Source organism: Eufriesea mexicana, unplaced genomic scaffold (genome assembly GCF_001483705.2).
Source record: "Eufriesea mexicana isolate 0111107269 unplaced genomic scaffold, ASM148370v2 scaffold2467, whole genome shotgun sequence".
Taxonomy (NCBI): Eukaryota; Metazoa; Arthropoda; class Insecta; order Hymenoptera; family Apidae; genus Eufriesea; species Eufriesea mexicana.
In genome coordinates this window covers 1,428,002-1,444,426 of record NW_016910588.1, presented here as the reverse complement: position 1 = coordinate 1,444,426, position 16,425 = coordinate 1,428,002, and the positions used below count along the sequence as shown (strand labels likewise).

Below are 16,425 nucleotides of genomic sequence, written 5' to 3'. Positions count from 1 at the left end.
TTAACCCTTAGAGTGCTGAATACTCGCGGCCTATGTGGTCCGTACGGACGGCGCGCGGCCAGCGCTGACGATCGCTGTGGACGGAATACTTTTTCGCTAGACTGAACTCTGTTGATGAACTATTCTAAGCGCAAATCGTAATAAGTTATAGTAATTCTTTCGCACGAGATTAAATGATTCAAGAGCGTTATTTTTTAGTATTAATTCTTTATTATTAACATTGAAATTTAAAATAAACTAAAATTTCTGTAATAAAATAGAAAACAATAAACTATAAAACTAAACTTAATAAATATAACGGAAGTCAATAATTAATAATATTGCCCAACTGCTACCTAAAGAAGGCAAATTACTAACGAGTGCCCCTGTATTAATTTTACACGAAAATAACTGCATATTGATTGAAAAAATCGACAAACGCACATATGCGCCCTTAGTCCAGGCCGATGACTTAGAGAAAACACATAAATGCGGCCTTAGGCTACACGGATGACTTTCGCCAAACGCATATATGCGTCCATAGAGCTCTAAGGGTTAATGTTCTTAATTTAGTGAATTTCAGTTCGTGTTACTTCCGAAAAATACCCGGTGGACAACGCAGTTTGGGTTCTCCGAGCGCGGTGGAAACCGTATAGTTCGCTCTGGGACGTGCGGTCGGCTGAGTGTTAACTGCGCTGCACCGAGTGCGCCGTGTCGGTTACGCGCACCCGAAACGCGGCCGCATTTTGCGCGGTTAATTTAAACGGCGACACGTGCCAACTACGTGAATCGCTTGCGTACAATGAACGTCGGTGTATAAAAAGAATGTTAGCACTTTATACGCGTTTATCTTGCATAGATACTACTATAAAGATAACAGATAATAAATACTAAAAAGATTTATCTTTTTATTTTGCATATCGTGAAACAATTACGATGTGAACGGAACTTCGCGCGTTTCGATGCGGTCTTACGTAATCTTGCACGATCTTACGCGAGCTTGCGCAATCTTGTGCAAGCTTACGCGGTTTCCCTAGGGTTCGAATAGTTTTGCGTGCTTTTGTGACGCAGCAGAGTGGTAGTGTTTAGTCTTGATCTGGCTTTATATTTTTAATAAATGAGAAGCCCGTGAATACAGTCACTGTTGAGACGCGATCGAGCTTCGCGTTATGGCCGCTACGTGACTAACTCGCGTGGTAAGTAAATCTCGCCGATAGATGACGTTGCCACGTACTTAACCTCTTAACTGGGTCGTTCCTTAATCGAGATCTTTTGACACGGGATTAAAAATTAGGAAATTAATAAATTCAATTCCGTTTAGCTTTTAATAATTTTATCTTAAAATTTTTATTCTAACAAATTTGCAAGTGTAAATATGATGTAATATATGTGTAATAAAAATGTAGTTATACAGAATGATTCTACGTATAAAAATAAGCCGAAAAGGAATAACAAAGTTTTTTCGTACGAGGCCTCGTTTTCGAGAAAATTGAATTTTAAAATTCGTGGGGGGGGGGAAATTTATTTATATTTTAATTTTATGAATTTTAGTGTAGTCTATCTTTTGTGTTACTCTATCGTTCGATCTATTTAACATAGATGTAAAAATACTAGAAATGTTCATGAGCGTGAATAGGTACAGTCTGCAGTGAAATTCGCGGCGGCAAAATTTGAATAAAAGAATGCACACCCCACGAATCTTCAACCCTAATTTTCTCGAAGATAAAGCCTCGAAGGAAAAAATTTTATTCTTCCTTTTCGACTTATTTTCAGGTATTGAATCAATTTCTACTCGATCGTGCCACCAATTACCAAATACTCGGTGTATAAAAAATAAAAAATTATTGGATGAATAATTAGCTAACAATAAATTCAAATCAAATAACGAATTATTTTGTTTTTCCCATTTAATAGAGTTACCACTGCTCGTGGTATTATAGTCAACGCAGTAGTATAGTCAACGTTCTTGGTTTTCAGTGACCGACATACAGTGGGAAGCAGCTAGTAGCGATGGTCATTGATTGCTGCGACATATGATCAAGTTTACGAACAGCATGTAACTTGACTATTTTTCTTCGAATTTTTAATTCTTATATAGACATATTTACGTTCCTTCGCGTGTTCAGGTATGCTTAACTCATTTGCATCCAAGCGCGGAATATTCCGCGAGCCACGACCGCCGTCTATCACCGAACGCGGAATATTCCGCGAGCTACGACTATTTGCTATCACCGAGCGCGGAATATTCCGCGAGCTATGACTGTCGCCTATCACCGAGCGCGGAATATTCCGCGAGCTACGACTGTCGCCTATCACCGAGCGCGGAATATTCCGCGAGCTACGACGGTCGCCTATCACCGAGCGCGGAATAATCCGCGAGCTGACTTTTTCCATTACCAGTTGCTGAATATTCTTCATATGCCACAGATCACGTTTGATCCCTTTTGTGAGCATCTCATCTACATCGGTTCATTATATTCTTAACAAATTTTACTTTTGTTGTGAAAATCCTTTTAACTGCCATTGTGAGTAGGTGCTGATACGCGCGCAGTGATACGGGCTAGTCGTCAGTTGAACGTCGCTGATGCCTGGACACGGCACCTTAAGTAAAGCCATGGGTTATACAAATATCAATATTTAGAAATTTGTATTATTACTATCGTTAATTCAATGGTGACCCCCCTCACAATTAACATGTCAAATATGGTTATGCACTGTAAGTTATCTATTGCAGATAATATTTCAACATTATATATATCGCATAATAGAAAATTCATCGTGGCGCCACGGACAATCACTGTAAAACTGGCGTGGCGTTCAACATGTTAATTATGAAAAACTGTGCATAGTAAAATTATTTAATCTTAATCGGCCACTATATACAAAAGTTATACAAATTTTTCGAATTTAAACAAATTTTGAGCATATTCAAATCCGTTAAATATAACGTTAATATAACGTTTCTATTTATATATATTTTACATTTGCCATGATGCAAATGAGTAATATGTAGCACAATTACGTTGTTAAACAATTCTCGTTATTTTTAACAAGTTTATACGAATGAAAATGGTAATAAAAATTTGTTCCAAAAATTAGGTTTTGAACAGAAGAATGATGTTTTCTTTTCTTTGTTTATTTCGTATTATTTAATGCAACAAAGAGGTATAATGATATTAATATCATTATTAGACTGCGATTGTTTGTGCAAAAAGTTTGTTTTCTACCCAGCTTATGTTGCACGAATGTTTACTATTTTAATATTCCAAAAATGATTTTCGAGATATAAAAATTTTCTAAAAGGAATTTAATTTTATGGCAAAATGAAATCCATATTTTTATCAATTTTGGGAATAAAAAATTCATCTATGAAAGGAATTTTTGTATTAATTTTAAAATTGAGGAAACAACGTATTTCTGTGTTATTAAAATTTTCAACCAACTACAATTTATTTCTATCGAAACAAAAATTTTGGCTTAATTGTGTTAAGTGAAAAGTGACTTTATCTGTATACAAAAAATTAAATTGGTATAAATGACAGTACGATCCTTCAATGCTAATAGTAAAATGTCTTAGAAATCCAACTACCAGTGCACATCGCGTGCTGCGTAATACCAAATCGAATTACCTTAATCCGTATAAAGTCTTTTAATATTATCAGTCGTACTTATCGACTTTTTTACACCTTGTGCGAAGCAGTAACAAATGTTTGCCAATATACAAAGCAGAGCAACGTATTTCAAGTCTTCGTACTCGACAGACGAATCTCAGTCGCCATTTGTTTTGATGCTGCAACTCAAATAACGAGTAATCATAGGTAGCAAAATTAGAAAGATTATCATTTCGAATAGTTCATTATTTAAATGTTTGAGCTTAAATATATTTTGTGTGTTACTCGTTAAAAAGGTCTTAGATATTATTAAAACCCAAGGGTTTTTAACACCAGATTTACGGAACCCGTCAATTTGACGGAAGGGTTGCTGCAATTATACGATGGTAACAGATTTAGTTAACTTATATTAAGACTGTTAGTATAATATATAATTGTTTTTAAATTAAACTAATCGTTAAAAAAAAAAGGCACGTTGTTTCCTTTACCTGTCAATTTGACAGGTGTTCTTAGAAATAAGTATACAGATAGCGTCCGTAAACCTAGTGTTAAGTGAACATAGTACATGTACGACTGTAAAATTTGTGTCAATAATATCGCGCAAGCAATGTGACATCCGTAATAAGGCAAAAATACCAAGATTAATTCAGTAAAATTAGAAAATAATTCAACGATATATACTTACGACACATCTACCGTAGATACGTACCGTGGTGGCGCTAGTGAGTTAATCGTCTTGACTGCCGAAACGCTTACTCGCAAATGCAAAATTAAAATAAAATGACGGATTTATAATGTATAGTTAGGTATACCATACAAAACTGATAATAAAAGCAATATTAATTTCACCAAAAGCAGTTTTACATTTACAGTATTAGCAAAAATAAAACACCTAACACGATTACTTCACTCACTTTATAACATTATTAGACTAGCAACCCAATCAATTTTCAAATTCAATACACTTTATTCATCGACAAAGAATGACAAAGCATTTTACATATCACATTTTCCTTTTACTTTACACTAGATTTACGGTACCCGTCAATTTGACGGAAGGGTTGCTCCAATTATACGATGGTAACAGATTTAGTTAACTTATATTAAGACTGTTAGTATAATAGATAATTGTTTTTAAATTAAACTAATCGTTAAAAAAAAAGCACGTTGTTTCCTTTACCTGTCAATTTGACAGGTATCCTTAAAAATAGATATACAGATAGCGTCTGTAAACCTAATGTTAAAAGAACACGATCGAAAAACCCCGAACAGCGTCTTTCAGTACTACTGTCGTCCAATGGCGGCGGTCATGAAACGTTTTCTGGGTACTACTGTCGCCTATTGGCGGCATTTACGAAACGTTCTCTAGGTACTATCATCGCCTATTGGCATTCACGAAACGTCACCAATGACTGTCGCGGTCCGAATGAAAAGTTTAGTGTCAATCACGCTCGAGATTTCTATGAATACCGCAAAACACGTTTTTGCGGCTTCCAGTGCCACCACTCTTGTGAAAAACTTCCTTGTATCACGAATGTATAACCATGGGTTAAAGGATTGACCCCAGTGCGAAGAAGCTCAATCGGCGCGAAAGCGCTTGTTTAATTTTATGTCGAAAAATCCCAATTGGCGCGAAAGCGCTTATTTAATTTCATGTCGAAAAATCCCAATTGGCGCGATAGCGCTTACCGTAACTTATGTTTCGCATATATAATAGAACATGTGCTAGGTAACGTGATTATGCCTTTTCTTTACCACTTCGACATTCAGTGATAGTGTGACGCAGTTAACAAACACACAGGGGCGTCAGACATTGCCCCTGTGACACATCATGACGCACCAGAAGATAGCCGACAGTAGTCCCAGACCTTTGACACAGCCCCAATAAATCACTGAAACCATAGCCATCCCTTGGACCCATGACACATAATACCAATAACCTCTCCTCCAGCCAAAACCATTATAAATATCCGAACCTAGAGCAAAATAAAGTTAGTACTATTCTGAAAATTGAGCTCGTGAGTTACGTCTGTTCGTACCCTATCCGCGTATCGCGACAATAGCACCGTCAGTTCTCCATAGCGTTCGAAATGTACTGTGATTTTTCGACCCAAAATCTGAAAAGCGCGATCGCGCTGCTTGGGACTCGAACGGTTAATCAATTTAGGAAATTCTCGATTTAACACATTGAATGCTACGTCAGTCCCTAGGGACTGACAGTGAACTTTCCGTTCAGGCGGCGTCAGTCCCTAGGAACTGACAGTAGACTTTTCGTTTGGACGGTGTGGATTCTAGGGACTGACATCGAATTTTTCGTTTCATCATCATCGGTGTGGAAGACTGGCATTGTCAAGGGTTAAATTATCAATGACAATTAATATATTGTAAAAATTTAATTCTCCCTGCTAAAGTAAATCTTTACACTTCCGTGGCTTTTTTCGACTGATCGTTTCTTGGTGATCGCCTTTTTGCCTTTCTGGCATTCCCCACCCCATTATCTTCTGTTTATAATTTGTATATTTGTGCATTGGCTGTACCATTCTCACAGTCCAAACGACAAAGTGAAACAAAGTAATCTTCTGCTCATACCCTTCGGTATACTTGAGCGCTCGGCATCAAGTGCTCACTAGCTGCCGCCTGAGCGGAAAGTATAGCAAAATCGGCGTCGCACTCAACGTGTTAAACAAATTTTCCGAAAGCACGTTGAAATTCCAAAATAATTACATTCAAAATTTCTACAAGTGCAAAGAGTTAGAATTAAGTCGCATTTGCTGTAGTCCATCTACTACGCAGAAAAATTGGAGTGCAAGAGGGTTAAGCAATGACAATGAATACGTCATATGACACAAGTCAGAACGTTTATATACACTAATTGTCTCAATTAGTAAGAATTGAATGCATCACTGCAATTTTCAGCGCGTTTTCCTTGGGTCCTAATCTTTCAATCATAAATCTTAATTTACACTCGACAATCAAACATCATTTAATTAGAATATCATATTAATTAACGAGGTGGAAAGAATGAAAAGAAACTGCCAACAATAGTATCATTATTTTAATATAGTTGCGTCGATGTTCACGTGAGTTTTCCAAATCGACACGTTTCATATAAAAATATAATTTTGGAAAATGAATATCAGCGAAAAACAATTGGCAGTATTGTATGTTGCTTCAATTTTATTGTTGTTATTATTTATACAAATTTTATTGATGTATAATTGGAGGTATAGTTCATGAATACAGTTAGTATAATTAAAGAAAAATTATTTAAAATTTTTTAATACTAGTAACTCCAGTATTAAAATCTACTAATATATTCTGAAAGTCTTAATTATTACTATCTGTGTATACTATACTTAGGTATATATTATGGATTAGTGTCTTAGTATTAAAAATATTTGTAAATCAGACTAAATAAAAAGACGAGTAAAAATATAAAAATACTATAATAAGTAATAATTATGCATTATACTTCATATATACTATAATCAACAAAAACAAAAATGTATTGATAACTTCTAAAATTATATTTTTTATCTATCTGATTTACCAATGTCAGATCAATAAATAACGATCAGAGTGACAAAATCTTTAATTGAAATATCTTAGAAAAAGCCTCGAGCTCCTAAAATGAATATTAAATAAATTATAAAATCGTTAGAACATGCTAAAATTTCAAATGTATATATCATAAAAATCATAATTTATGTCGATCATGTTCAATTAATGTTTAATTAAAGAACACTATAATATTTACTATTAGGTTGTTCGGAAAATCATTTCATTCTTTTTTTATGGAAATGAAAGACGATTTTCTTATAGTGAATAAATATTTTATTTTTAATTTAATATTTTATTTTTGTATACGAAATAACTTTTGGAAGAACCTAATACAATATCTATAGAACGGTTTAATACTAGAACAACCGATCTATAAGGAGTACCAAAATGTGATATAAATTATCGATGATTAATTAATCCTTTGCACTCGACGACTTTTTGGCTAAAGAAGAGTAGGAGTTGAAAGATTTTCTACTATAAAGCTGACCATATATTTTTAAGTAGTAAATAAGAAATCGTATAATAATTGTAGCGTTCTATTTATCGAATCCCTTCGATGTCCTAGAACGTTTATCACACGCCAAATTAATATTACGTGACTAGTTGTAATAATAAGGATCCCGAAGTGTGTGTTGATAAAAGAGAGCGTTTATTTATAGAAAAGTATAGAATAGTTATAATGGAGACGTTGAACGGAGTACCGTTTCGAACACGTGTTTATACGTGTAAGTAAGATGTTTCAAGGATCGGTGTCGAAGACGAACTGATTTCTCGAATTTGATCTATGTCGTGTCTCGTCGTGTCCTGTCCGGTGTTTTCTCCAGTTTAGTTCCGATTGGGCAAAATAAACGTTGGTGGTGGAAAAGTAAGGAGTTTTAATTGGACAGAGGGTGTGTCGGAAGGACCTTTGGCTAAGGAGTAGGAAACTGTCAAGGAGCTGATTTTTATAATTTTATTAAATGGCGACTAAAGGGCGCTTCTCGAAAGGGTTAAAACAGTGCGATGAAAATAAAAGAGCATGCGTAATTACGATCACGTTCGAATAAAAATCACTATTAATTTTGCCGAAAGAGATTTCATTCGCTCGTAAGACAAAGTCAAAGACAAAAGTTCTGAAGCAAGTCACTTTGACCCCTTTGGTAGTTCTAGTGTTAATACTATTTGCCATCATGCTACAACTCGTAAATTTCGAATACTCGAAATAATTCCTCAAATACCGGTTACCCCCTGCTCTGCACCCTCGGTGTATCACACACGTGCTCCAATATTTGCCACGTAAAGTTGCCTGACGTCCGAGATATTCGACGAGGTAAGGTAAATCGAGGACAGCATCCCTAACCTAACTCCATCTTGATACAGTTCGGCCAATGCAGCTCTGTCGGTTAAGCTACGCGAACCGGGTAACTGGGACCGCGTTCTACGAGTGGTACAGTCACGCTCAAAAGGCAGAAGATAATACGAGACTTGTCTAAACGTGAGGCACCATTTTAACTTCTGGAGTCCCAAGCAGCGCGATCGCGCTCTTCAGTCAAAGTGGCGCGCTCAATTTTGCTGATACACGTACGTCGCATAGCACCAACAAGCGTTATTGCGACGATTGGGATTTTTCGAGATAAAATTAACCGTTTGAGTGTCACGAGTCATTATTGTTTCCCAATCGATATTTGCCAAGCGGCGCGATAGCGCTTGTCATATTCCGTGTCCAAAAATGCCGAACGGCACGATAGCGCTTCTCATATTCCGCGTTCACCAACCGAGTGCGCTATGTGGGCTTCGCAGCTCAGAGCGCTGGCACTTTTGGACACAAAATAGAAGAAGCGCGATCGCGCCGCTTGGCACTCAAATGGTTAACCCCTTGGCTACTGTGGGCGTATATACACGCTCAGAAATTTTACTTTTGTGACACGGAGGGCGCATATAAGCGCTCAACACAGTTTGCTTTTCTGACACGAAGGGCGCATCTCTACCCAAAATTTTGCCGTTCTCGGTGGACATTGTAAATGAATTCCTACCCGTGTGCTACGGCCGGTGCGTTTCAAAGTCTGCCGTAGTCAAAGGGTTAAACAAGCGCTATCGCGCCGTTTGGACTTCTTCGCACACGATTAAGGCAAACTTTATCGCGCTGTTCAGGGTTTTTCGACCATGTTCTTCCGAAGGCCTCTGGGACTCAAACGGTTAAGCTCTCCTGATTATAATTTCGCGTGTGTGTACTTGTCGATCGTTTCACTATTATGACGAAAAGCCTTCATTTATCCTCAGTAAGGATCTATTGGTGAAACTATAATAGAATCGGTAAAACTACGATAGTCGAACTGTAGTGATACGTTATGAAATCACTAATAGGCTAATATACAGGGTGATACGTAAGAAAGAATCTAAGATTTCCTCGTGATATGCATTTTTCGTTTTATTATATTATATTTCGTTTTATTATTATTACGTGTATAAGGTTGAAATTAAGAAAACTGGATATAGTGCAATTATATGTATAGTTTGATTGAAATTACTTGATAACTTAAATTAATGTACTGTATTATAATATTTTTTATATGTTTAACATAGATTATACTATTAATGTTTAATTATTCTCTGCTATACTGTGTCATAATAGAGTTTATTTAAATATTAATAACAGTATAATAATAATATTATACTATAAAGTAATACCATATTGTATTACTCCATATTGTGTTATTAATAATTATTAACTCTTTGCATCCCAAGATTTTTTTAATTAGATCATTTAAACTGCATTTAACTTCTATAGCAAGATAGTAAAACAAAATATTTTGTTTAAGAAAAATTATAAATATATATATAAATTTTTATATACAATAACCTAACTTATTTTCTCATTTTTATTGGTTGAGATGAAACGAAATAGTAGATTGTAAATTATCGATATCTTCATAATGGTCGTAATGGCTAATGCACTGTTAAAAATTAATACTATACGTATATCAAATATACTAATATATTTTATGCATGACATAAGAGGATTCTTAATTTTCTTGCAATGAAACTTTTCTCTTTTGTTATCAAAATTATTTTCATCGATCATTAGAAATGATTTTATGCCATTCTTTTGTTACCAAAATTATTTTCATTAATCATTAGAAATGATTGTATTCCATTCTTTTGTTACCAAAATTATTTTCATTAACCATTAGAAATGATTGTATGCCATTCTTTTGCTTAAATTTTAAATTTTTCTAAATTTCTGAATTTTTAGATATTTTGAATTTGATTAGATTTTAATAATTAATTACTGTACATCATTTAAAATAGTTTAAATCGTATACTCCTATATCATCTCTTTTGCATTACTAAAATATTCTTCACGACGTATTATCATACATAAATAGACGTCATCGCAGCAATTGCTCCTAAATTTTCAATCGCAAAGTTCAATTCATAAATATAAATGTCTTCGTTCGCTATCTAAGTAGATGGCTGTGCCTGCAAATTGAACTAGGCGGATTTCTTTCTCCTCAAAGCCATAAGACCCAATTTAATTATACTAATACACGATTCTGTCACAAGGGTTGATCGTCAAATTAATGCCGGATAACTGGATTCGGATCGAGAGCAAGCGGAATGATATAATCGAATCGCTAAAGTGCAATTTCAACTGTTTGCTGACAGAGAAATACATCGCAAACGTTTTGTTTTATCCCAAATATTGAATAACTCCATATTATTACTCTATATTATCGCGAATAATTACACGTGAATTTTTTAAATTATTAAAACAAAGGGTTAACATTGTAGCGTCCTATGTATCGAATCTCTTCGATTTCCAAGAACGCTTATCACGCGCCAAATTAATATCGCGTGATTAGTTTTGTAATATTAAGGATCCCGAGTGTGATGTTAAAATAGAGTGTTTATTTACAGTAAAAGTATACGATAGTTATAGTAGAGACGTTTATCGGAGTACCGTTTCGAACACGCGTTTATAAGTATATGTACGATGTTTCAGTGATTGGCGTCGAAGACGAACTGACTTCTCAATTTTGGTCTGTCTCGTGCCTCGTCGTGTCCTGTCCGGTGTTTTCTCCAGTTTGGTTCCGATTGGTTAGGATAAATATTAGTGGAGGAAAAGTAAAGATTTTTGATTGCACAGAGGGTGTGACGGAAGGACCTTTGGCTGAGGAGTAGGGAACTGTCGAGGAGCCGATTTTCGATGGTTAATGCCGTGATTTGCAAGTGGTGTCGGTCCGTCGCCTTGGTGGGTCTGTCGCACGTGGGTCCAATCTGTCGGGTCTGATACTTGTAAATTTTCTGAACTTTCGCATTTAGATACATGCCTTAATCCGCTGAGAGGGCGGTAAGGCACGTCTAACCTTCGACGTAACAGCCGTAATACAAATAATAAAGTCTTTAGAATTATCGAAAATTAAAGTAAGAGTTATGCTATGACCACGCTTTTCGGGGTGGAACAAACATAATTTACGACATGGTTGGAAATCATAGTCGTTTCTTACAGTAAGCGGATTCTAACAAGGAACGGATCTCAAGAATAGGTTATGAATGGTCATCAGACAATTTATCCATCTCTACTAGGTTTGTGTCAGATCGAGTTCAAATTAGTTTCGAGCAGCGAAGAAATTGGTTTTGAATCACAAAAAGTTCATTTCAGCTATGAAACAGATCTAACTTCAGGTATCAGTTGGTAGCAACAGATACACGGATTCTGGAATCTGACTGAGCAATAGGCTGACTGTGACTGATTTCAGACTTGATTGACCGATAAACTCGATCATCGACTTGGAAGCAACGAGTTTCTTCACTACGGAATTTCTCTATTCAGACTCAATAAGAACTAGTTGATCCTTTGATGAACTGATCAACTGACAAATGAAGTGAACTGATCAAATAACCGAATGATTTTTAATTTCAACACCCTGTCAACTAATTTCAAATGATACCAAATCTAATTTCTACTAATATTCTACTACATTTCTACTAATCTCTTGTACATTTCAAAAATGTTAAATTTTTTAGATTCAACAGGGTGCCTGTCTTCATAATTATAACAAAAAATTGTTGAAATTGTTAGCACAGTCTCGTGATCCTCCAAGATGACGAATTCGGATTAGGTACATCAAAATGTACCTGTTAATACTGTAGGATACCAAAAGAAATCGCGAATCGGCTATTGCCAACAAAAACAAATTGTAAACCGATCGATATCTTCTAGAAGCAAATGGAAAAGTTATGCTATATAACAAAATTAAGTTGCGTGACTCCTCTACGGGGAGGTGAAGCGTAGGTTAAGGAAAGCATAAAAGCGTGGTCCTTGACAACCAAAACAGAGTCCTTAGAAATCGGTTGTGACCAGCACAAGCGCGACTCGCTTGGTGTTGGAAAGAGAGTTTTAAAAGAGTGCGTCTTTGTGCGTTTTCGTTATCTTGGTGTTCTTTTCCTAAGTTAAATCAGTTTACGAGTTTTGAGTTTGTGTTATCGTGTTCGTGTTCTTTCGTGAATTGTCGGTGTCTCAAGACCAGTTCTGCCATCCTACAATACTGTAAGGGATTAGTTTGATTTAAATCCCCAGTAGATAAGGGTTTGAGGTTTGAGAAGGAATATGTTCTTGTTTATTAACAATAACAGCTTTATTTCAACTCAAAGATGATACTCGCTTAATCAGTCTTAGAGCTCTCTGTATATAACTTACTTTCTACAACCACTCAGGTCTCTCCACGACACTCAGATCCTCACACCTACTTCTCTCACACTCTATGTACCCTTACGCATTCAATCTCTTTCACTTTAATTTTCAATATCTTTCACTTGATTCATTTGTCACGGTCACCCAAAATTCCTCAATCTTAAATGATCCTCTTGCACGCGGTCACTTTCGTCCTTCTTCACATTTTCTCGAGTCCCTACCTATTTCAATTCTAAATCTGTGGCGAGCATATGGTTCGCGCACTCTCCGTCAGAGGGATTCTGGGATGATTGAGGTTCCTGCGAGTGACTCGATGAATCCTCTACGTTCTATAAATGAAAGTTCCTGATTTCTCTATAATATCCCACGTCTGAGGCACGGGTATAGAGATCTAGGCTCTAAGATAGCTATTGCGGCCCTAGGACCGCAATACCTCAGGTCAAGTGGAGGACTGTTTTATGCCCTTATTGCAAGCGTCCCTTGACTTCTATACACTCATTGTCACCTAAACCACCACTTGGGTAAACCGTAACAGGCAACAATATATCAGCCTTAACCCTTTCGGTACGAAGGAGCTGGCCGCGGTTATACATTCGTGGTACGAGGAAGTTTTCCACAAGAGTGGTTGCACCGGAAGCCGCGAAAACGTGTTTTGCGGTATTCATAGAAATCTCGTGATTGACACTAAACTTTTCATTCGGACCGCGACAGTCATCGGTGACGTTTCGTGAATGCCGCTAATAGGCGACGGTAGTACCCAGAGAACGTTTCATGGCCGCCGTCAATGGGCGGCAGTAGTATCTGTATATCGTCAATAGGTCGTCCGCAATTGGCGACGGTTAATGACGAACCAAATTTCTTGAGGAACTTGTGTTTATAGTGGACTGTATATTTTGTAATTGTTCCGGTTAACTCCTCTGAACTCTTCGAATGTTATTTGCTGACTGACTGGTACTGACCTAACTAGCTTGTGCGATGCACGATCTTGCGGAGCCCATGGTTTCCAAAGGGAAATCGGTTTTCCCATTGGTGGTTGACAGGACCGAGGGTGGGCCCTCGGTCCGCGAATCAGATGCCTCCAAAGAAGGGAGGACCGTCTTCCGCGACCAAGTCTGCCAGTGGAGGAAGCCTCTCCCTCAAAGGGGGTTGCTGGTGGGCCACCCGCGCATTCGTGATCCTTCCTGAAGGACCCGTTACTTTATGGCTCCGAAAGTCGCGACATCGCACATGGCCTGGTCCCTTTCTTTGCAGGCCTATTGTCAGCCAAATCCTAAGTGCTGTTGCCTGCTTTCTAACATTAATGGCTAAAGAAAGCCTCGTGTCCGGTGACCCGAGGGAAATAAAGAATTGTTTGAAAATGCATTGAAAATGAAGATAGAAAGGACACGGAACTTGAACTGAAACAGCAATTAGAATCTGGCTACCAGAAGACCCTAACGGTCTTCTGGGTCCATTCTAAACAAAGGGCCGAATGAAATACCGGCAGGACATTCCAAGGCTTAACAGTACCGAAAGGGTTAAGATAGGAAATAAGGACCTAGATTGTTTAGACAACCACCACCACCGAAATACGCTGAAGCTGGCACACACCTCCAATATCCGAAACTCCTTGAGCAAGTTGCAGTGTTCGGGACGCAACACTCACTAATCCACTAGCAGACCCGGTGCCCAACGCGTATCATTCTTATTCGTTTTTTTCCCTTCGTCCTGAGAATAGTCCTTTCAATAGAGAATAGAGAATAGTCTCTTCACACCTCACACCTATTTCAATTTATTCCACTTACTTATTCTCTTGATCGATTTTAGCGTATTCTATTGAGTAATTCTCCTAATTTGTTTTAACCTCCTCCAGTTCTACGAACACTGAAACCTATCTGAGATGCTAAAACAGATCAAGGAAGCAGTGGCACGAGTAGTAAGTCATTTGCCTTGGAACCTTTGTGGTCAATCGCCTTTGGGGTTTGCAACCACAGTTCACCATGAGGTACCTAGAAGTGACGACCGCTACAGAGAGGATCACAAGAGGTCCAGGGGATCCCAAATGCCTATGCGGTTAACGGACCTGTTAATTAGCATAACATGACCTCAGGTTTATTATACGTCAATACCTAGGGACCTGGAGCATTTGAAACGCACTACCGAGCGAGCAAAGCTAGACAGATTATTAGCGAGACTCTAAATAGGAGCAAGAAGATATCCTGTTAGCTTAAGTTGACTCCATGTTTGGGAGCATATGATGACACAGTAATAAGACAAATTATGTCGGAATTCTTTTTATCGTAATAAGACAAATTATGTCGAAACTCTCTTTATCGTATGCTAAGATTATTAGCGAGATCCTAGACAGGAGCAACAAGACATCCTGTTAGACAACAAGACTTCAGTTGACTCCATCTTTGGTAGCATATGCTGACACAGTAATAAGACAAATTATGTCGAAACTTATTGTATGCTAAGATTATTAGCGGGACCCTAAACAGGAGCAGGAAGATGTCCTGTTAGCTTTAGCTGACAAAGTAATAAGACAAATTATGTCGAAACTCTTCCTATCGTATACTAAGCCCTTGAGCGTTTGTGTCGTATACGTACATCTTGATCAAAGTCAATTTACAGGGGAATAATTACATAGGGTGTCTGAAATTAGACTGTAAATGGTAATTATTATATATATATACTTGTTAACTATTCGCTGCGTAATAAATATTTCCAACATAAATTGTATACTTACTACAAGGTTATAGGGTGATATAATTACTTTTTTGGATTATGGTAGAGATGTAAAGATATGAAAGTCGACTTTATCAGGTTAACACTTTCACTGCCACGTTGGTCATATATGACCGGCCATGGTTTCTCCTGTGTCGCCACGGTGGTCATTGGTGACCAGAGCGTTTGAACTACTTGAACTACATTGAATGAAAATTGACAGTTAGTGAATTAATTAGTGAATAAATATTTAATTTCAACGAATTAAGTGCGAATCTAAATGCAAAAGTACAGAAAATTTACAACTATCAGACCCGACAGATTGGATCCACGCAACATTGGACAGTCCCATCAAAGCGACGACCGCTCACCTACTTACAAATCACGTCACTGACTAGCGAAAAGTAACTTTCGTGACAGTTCCCACTACTCAATCAAAAGTCATTCCAACACACTCACGCCCAATCAAAAAACTCTATTTTTCCTCTATGTTGCGTCCTGAACATTGCAACTCTCATGTTCGGAGTTTCGCGTGGTTGTAAGGCTCGTTCACACGGATGCGACAATGCTGCTGGGATGCGGCCTACTCTAAACCTGGTTAGGGTTGAACTAAAGAGTTCAGATGTGCGACTGTCTCTGGCGCTGAGTTGATCATCGTGGGTCTGTTTTGATTGCTTTAGACTGAGTGTTACGAACCCAATCTGGTGCTCAATTCGCGTGGCTGGCACGTTGTTGGATTGTAAGGCCAACTGTGCTGTAGACGGGAGTGAAGGACCAACTGGTTCTGCTGTCTTCCGCTCAAGTGTCCAATGGTTGGACGTTGCCACACGTTATGAGTTGTAGGTGCCCGACTTGATTTTGTAGCAGATAGTCAATCCATTGGACTGATTATCC

The 16,425-nt window shown here is 37.4% G+C and overlaps 1 protein-coding gene across 14 annotated transcripts in view; it reads right to left on the bottom strand.

The window, feature by feature from the left end:
* slo (calcium-activated potassium channel slo) overlaps nucleotides 1-16,425 on the bottom strand; it is a 229,620-nt gene that overhangs the window by 185,763 nt on the left and 27,432 nt on the right. The window lies entirely within an intron of this gene.